Below are 7,190 nucleotides of genomic sequence, written 5' to 3'. Positions count from 1 at the left end.
TATATATATATTACAGCAATGTTAGCTATGACCATCAGATTGCTCATTATATCCCTAGTGCTCATTTATCTTGTAACTGGAAGTTGGTAACCTTTTGTTCTCCTTCCTCCAATTTCCCTCCTCCCCTAACCCTCCACCTCCAGTACCCACAAGTCTGATTTCTTTTTCTGAATTTGGTTTTTTATTTTTCTTTTTAGATTCCACATATAAGTGAGATCTTACAGGATTATTTCACTTTGCATGATGTCTTCCAGGTCCATGGATGTTGTCACAACCTACAGGACTTCCTTGTTTTTGTTTATGGCTGAATAATATTCCATTGTATATGTGCATATGACACCACAACTTCTTTTTCTTTTTTTAAGATTTTATTTATTTACTTGACAGAGAGAAATCACAAGTAGGCAGAGAGGCAAGCAGAGAGAGAGAGAGGAGGAAGCAGGCTCCCTGCCGAGCAGAGAGCCTGATGTGGGACTTGATCCCAGGGCCCTGAGATCATGAACTGAGCCAAAGGCAGAGGTTTAACCCACCGAGCCACCGAGGCACCCTGACACCACAACTTCTTTATTGGTTTATCTATCAGTGGACACAGGTCATTTCCATGTCTTGATCATTATAAATAATGCTGTTATGAACATGGGGGTACAGATATCTTTTCAAGTTGGTGTTTTCATTTACTCTGGATATATTCCCAGAGTGCAATTGCTGGATCGTATAGTAGTTCTATTTTTAATTTTTTGAGGCTCCTCCATATTGTTTTCATAGTGGCTGCATGAGTTTTGAGATGAGAATGCAGTGACTGAGAGATGGCTGTGTCCCAAGGTGGAGGAATGCTACAAAAGCAATTGAAGCATTAACTATAATGATTTCCCCAGTTCTTCCCTAAGGGATCTTTGGCCATTTCTCCAGGTAACTATACATTGGACAAAGGAGGATGACTGTACATACTGAGGTCTTCTGGACATACTTTCAGAGCTGACACTGATGACTGAAAACCTCAAGTGTCATCATGGCCATAAAGAGATTTGGGATCCAGTTAATAAATGTCGTTTGGATCTACTGGGTTCATGACCCTAGCTGGTGTCATTGCACTCGTCCTTGGTGAAAAATTAGGATTAACACTGATGGCAGTTTCACTCATTTAGGTCCCTGGACAGCAGGAAAAGAACCGTCATATTGAGGAAGGCCAAGAGGAAGCTTCCGAAGCCACCACTTTCCCAAGCCATGATAATAAATGAAAAATAATATTGCATCCCAAAAATGGTAGCTCAGATTAGTTCTGTTGTGATAGTTAACTCTATGTGTCAACTTGGCGAGGCCACAATGCCTAGATATTTGGTTAAACATTATTTTTGGTATTTCTAAGAGAGTGTTTTCAGGTGCAATTTCCATGTAAACTGGTAGACTTAAGTAAAGCATACGGTCGTGGGCTTCACCCAGTCAGCTAAAAATCTGAATAGAACAAAAAGCTGAGCTCCCCTGAATAAGAGGCAATTATGTCTCTGACTTCAACTGTAACATCTGCTCTTCCTGTTTCACCAGCAGACTGCCTTTGGACTTGAATTATAACTCTTCCTGTGTTTCCAGCCTGCTGGTCTCCCTCGTCAGATTTTGGATTGCCAAGCCTCCACAATCGCATGAGCCAAATAAATATCTTTTAAAAAAATGCTTTTGGGGTGCCTGGGTGGCTCAGTTGGTTGGGTGACTGCCTTCAGCTCAGGTCATGATTCTTGAATCCTGGGATCGAGTCCCACATCGGGCTCCTTGCTCTGCTTCTCCTTCCGACCCTCCCCCATCTCATGTTTCCTCTCATTCTCTTTCTCTCAAATAAATAAATCTTTTAAAAATGCTTTTATTTTTTAAAAATAAATTTATTTATTAAAACACACACACTTACACACAGGTGCGCATGCACACACATACACACACACACACACATACCCTATCGGCTCTATTACTATGGAGAATCCTAACTAATACAGCCACTACTGAAGATTTAAAGGATGCCTGTAGTGGTCCCTATCTTATCTCCATTTAACTCACCAATCAGATAACTCTAAAACCACATGGATCCTGCACAACAATGATAGATTTCTGCAAGCTCAACCACCTAGTAACTCCATTGCATCTGCTATGCCAAGCAAGATGTTGATGGTAAAGCAGATCAGCAAGGCCTCAGCTATGTAGTTTGCAAACATTGATTTGATGCTTGTATTCACTTCCATACGAATCAGAAAAGAGGATCAGGGACAGTTCACACTGACATGGAATGGATAACAAGATTCATTTGTAGTTTCACCCCAGGACTGTGTTAACTCTCTATACTCTGTCATAATAGAGTTCAAAGAGTGCATCATCACATCAATCCAAAATGTTAGTGATATCATGCTGATCTGGCAGGACAAGCAAGAGTTGGTTTCGATGTTGGAGGCCTTGGCACATGAGCTTCACAAGGTGGAAGATGAAGATAAAACCTATGTAGTTCCAGGGACCTACCACTTCAAGAAAGTTTTTAGGAGTTTGTTGATCAGGGGCAGGCCAGGACATCTCCTCTAAAGGAAAAGACAAATTGTTACATCTTAAATTTCCTGCTATAAACAAAGAAGTACAACACCTGGTGAACTTCTTTGGGTTCTGGAGGCAACCAAATCTGTACCTTAGAGTGGAACTCTATTCTAGCCCATTGACCGACTGACATGGAAACCTGTCAGATTTGAGTAGAAACTGGAACAGAAAAGAGGCTGGCAGGAGGTAAAGCTCAAACCATAGCTCAAACAGTCATACCACTGGAAGATAAAAGATGAGGAAGTCTGCAGTGGAAGCATGTGGATGGATATATGGCAGTGGACATGAAGTGTGAAGATTTTTGTATTGCATATTAATGTCCATCAAAAAGCATGAACATTGGAAAAGGCATTGAAAAATCAGTTAGCCAAAATTACATGAGTGGTCAGTTAGCCAGCCTTCATCATTGGTCAATCCAGAATTGACACAAGGAGCGCATCAATGAAATGGCTGTGGTGTCAAAGATGGAATTTATGGATGGGCCCCATGGCATGAATACCTATTTACAAAGACCAATCTAACTACTGATGCCTCAGAATATCTAATCTACCAGCAGCAGAGACCAACCCTGAGATCTGGTATGGCACTATTCCTCATGGAGATCAATACCCACTTGGGTGTCATTGAGCTCTTCAGTCCTGGAAAGGCCAGCAGTTCCTCCTCACAGGGATAGATACCTATTCTAGGTCTGGATTTTCTTTTTCTGCCTGAAGAGCTTCAGTTAGCATCACTATCCAGGAGTTTATACCATGCTTGACACATGGACATGGAATTCCATATTACATAGCATCTGACCAGGAACCCCATATTGCAGTGAAAGAGGTCCAAGATTGGGTCCTTGACCACAGAGTCCTTCTGGATGGTGATCCTTCACCATCCTAAAATAGCCAGCCGAATAGAATGTTGAAACAGCTTACTAAAGCATAGCTGAAATACCATCGTGGAGGTGATATTCTGCAAGCATAGAGTGACCTCTTTCAGGATACAGTATATGTATTGAATCAAAGACCTCTACATAACATTGGATCTCCAAATGGAAGAATGCCTGTGTGCAGAAACTCAACAGTAGAAGCAGTTATGGCCCACTTACCGTCACTGCCAATGGTCCACTGGAGGACATTTTGCTTCTTATCCCTGCAACACTGAGCTCAGAGTGGGTGAGGTTCTCATCCTCAAAAGGAGTATGCTCTTGCCAGGGCAACAGCAAATCTTCCCTTTCACTTGAGCTAGGGCTGCAGCTTAAGCACTTTGGACTCTTTGTATCCGTAACCAGCAGGCAGGAAGAGAAGACACCATCTTTGCTCGGGTAATAGACCCAGAACAGCAGGAGGAGATAAGGTTGCATTTTCACAGGGTGATCCATTCGGGTGCCTCTTAGTACTTCCTTGACCAATTATAATCATGAATAGACACATGTAGCAACATTAGCTTGATGACTAGGGATGATTACTAAGGAACAAAGTCCCTCAGGAATGAAAGTATGGGTCGTTCTACCAGGTAAGCCAACAGGTACAACAGAGGTGATAGTTAAGGATGAGGGAAGTTTAGAAAGGACAGTGCAGGAGGGAAACAATTGAATACCAACCACTTAGAGTTCTGAGACCAACTACAGCCTCTGGAGATGTAGTTTCGTTTTTTTGTTTGTTTGCTTGTTTTCCCCATTAGCCTCCCTCTTTGAAGTTTCCTCTCAGGAAGAGAGGCTCAGGAAGAGAAACTGTGGGAGAGCTGCTCCCAGACACGTGTGGAGAAGCGTATCTGAGTGGCATAAAGGGGGGACCATGGCAGCCATACAAGTACGTCTCTCAGATTTCCCTCCCAAAGAACTTGCGGTGAAGAGTACAGTGGACTGACCATCTCCAGGTGTTGCCTTTTGTGACCCAGCACATCATTCATTACTGAAGCCAGGTTGCCCCCAAACTGCTGCTAGCGAATGACTGAGCACAGTGGCACTCTCAGAGCTGGGCTGTTTCTCTCCAGAGCGTGACGGGTCCAGTGGGCAATATTTTCTAGGGCACTTGCCGCTGACCTTGCTGCCATGCAGTCTGAGGTTATTTATACACGACTCCCCTTCCTTTCCTCTCTCTCAGACCTCCGCGGTGGCCTGAGAGCCCACCTTGCCCACTTCTGCTTCCTTCCTTCTTTACCCTTCTTCGGCATTTTCCTCAGGAATTTCTTGCCTGTCTCGCTCTATCGTGGTAAATTGCTTCTTAGGGGACCCCCAATGAGACAAATTGTTTTTTGAATTTTGATATTTAGGATTCCCTACAAACACACTTTGACATATGCTCATTGTTTAGTTTCGTCTTCTGCCGTTCTACATCATTCCCTCCGTTTCATCCCTTTAGTTTCCAGGCCCTGGCATAGTTCCATGTTACGTTTGTCAATGCTTACTTGGAATCTGGCGTTCAGGCACATTTTTAAGACCATATCTAATTAGCACAGTCCTGACAACAGTCTTATCTCTAATTAGTAGTGGATTGCAGCCCTTGGACAATTACTGCTTTTGAAGCCAAACTAACAGGTGCTTCACATCATCAATATGCATAAATTATCTGGTCTCATTTAGCAGACAGTTAAAAAAAAATACTAAACTTCCCTTCACAGATTCTACATTCCTACTTCTCCTCTAAGCCAACTGAGGTATGGGTTTTCACGTTAATTCCCCTCATTCCTTCCTAAATATATTGCTGAATCTAAATTCCTAGGATTCTCTAGTTAAAGGCTAAATTTCTTGTAGAATCATTAGCATTTAAACTGTCCACTCAAAAGGAGTGTTCCTGCAACTGCCTTTGTTTTCAGCTAATTTTACATCCCTCCATTTTGCTGTATTCCAGGTCTCTTGCCAAGGCTTCCATTTCTTTTTGGGTTGTAATATTCCATTACCCTTTCTGCTTTTGCACTCAATTGTCCATTTACGGGCAGCATTTTGCTTTTCTTCATCCAAGAACAGAAACCCAACCTTTGAAGTTGTACTATTCTAGAATAGTTTTCACATGAGCACAGATCTTTTTCCTAATGTACTTTGCAGCTGGTGAACTTATTCCTTACACAGAGAAAGATTCCAGGATAAGGCATGATAAAGAAAACCTTAGTAAAGTAGGTTAGTGCTAATTTTGTACATACTGTTGAAAGTTTCCCAGGTACCCAAAATTATAGGAACCTCTATCTTTGATGCACATTTAATGCAATGATAAATATTTCACTTACAGAATATGCATTCACAGAGCTCATCAAATTTCCACTGAATTGAGTCTAACACAGTACAGGCATAACTATGCCTGCTTCATAGACCACCTTAGAGAGTCATATGCCTAAAAGAGTTTTACAAATCAACTCTGCTATATTAGGGCAGAACTGTACATAAACAACCCAGATAGGATGAAAAACCCCCAAGAAAGTTAATAACCACTTAGCTTTAGTTAAACAATGATCACAGTCAGGAATTTCTTTGAATATAGAAATCTCTCTGTTATGACTCAAAATTCATTTTTTAGAATATATACACATATATTTTTTTTTGAGAGAGAGAGAGACTCTGTGTGTGTGTGTGTGTGTGTGCGTGTGAGTAGGGGAAGCAGCAGAGGGAAAGAGAGAGAGAGAGAGAAGCAGGCTCCTGCTGAGCTCAGTACCTGATGCAGGGCTTGATCTCACTACCTTGAGATCATGACCTGAACTGAAATCAAGAGTCGGACACATAACCTCTATGTCGTAGATAGAGGTTAAAAAACACATGATTTTTTAAATTTTTACAAAGTGAGTCATATATGTCCTAACTTGTAATTGTTTTATTTTCTATATAAATGACCACTTTCTATTTGAATCAAAGTACAACTCATTCATTCATTCAATAAATAAATATTAGTCTCAAATCATCCTTTTGGCAATATTTTAAATCACTCTGCCCTTTGAAAAGTACCATGGCCTCAGGGTTCCTTTGACAGACTCATCTTCCAATTACTCTGATCATTTTTTTAAAAAAGATTTTATTTATTAATTTGACAGAGAGAGATCACAAGTAGGCAGAGCAGCAGGCAGAGAGGAGGGGGGTGAAGTAGACTCCCCGCCGAGCAGAGAGCCCAATGCGGGGCTCGATCCCAGGACCCTGAGACCATGACCTGAGCTGAAGGCAGAGGCTTAACCCACTGAGCCACCCAGGTGCCCCACTCTGGCCATTTTTAATGTCAAATTTGTCCAGTGACTACTCTCAAAAAACTAAGAGGTATTTATAAAAAACACCATTAGTTTTGGGGAGGAGACTAGCGAACTCAATTGGAAGAGCATGTGGCTCTTAATCTTGGGATTGTGAGTTTGAGCCCTGTATTGGGTAAAGAGATTACTAAAAATAAATTAACTTTAAAAAACGTTAGTTTTTGACAACAACAAGATGTCTCAGGCTCTGCTTCCTCCCTCCTCTCCTCAGATCTGGTACCACATACTTTCTAAGGAGCCCTACTTCCTTTACTGAAGAATTTTGTAAGGACAAAAACTATGAATACTAGGGGTTTATGTTCTATTTTTCCTCATTGCTAATGAGAGTAGTTTTGAACTAAGACCAACAGGATGAGTAGAAGTTTGCCAGAGAAAGTAGAGAGGCAAGTGTGCTATAGACAGCAAGGGGAGATCTA

This window comes from Mustela nigripes, chromosome 14 (genome assembly GCF_022355385.1).
Source record: "Mustela nigripes isolate SB6536 chromosome 14, MUSNIG.SB6536, whole genome shotgun sequence".
NCBI classification, from domain to species: domain Eukaryota; kingdom Metazoa; phylum Chordata; class Mammalia; order Carnivora; family Mustelidae; genus Mustela; species Mustela nigripes.
The sequence above is the reverse complement of the archived record's forward strand: the minus strand, read 5'-3'. Positions refer to the sequence as shown.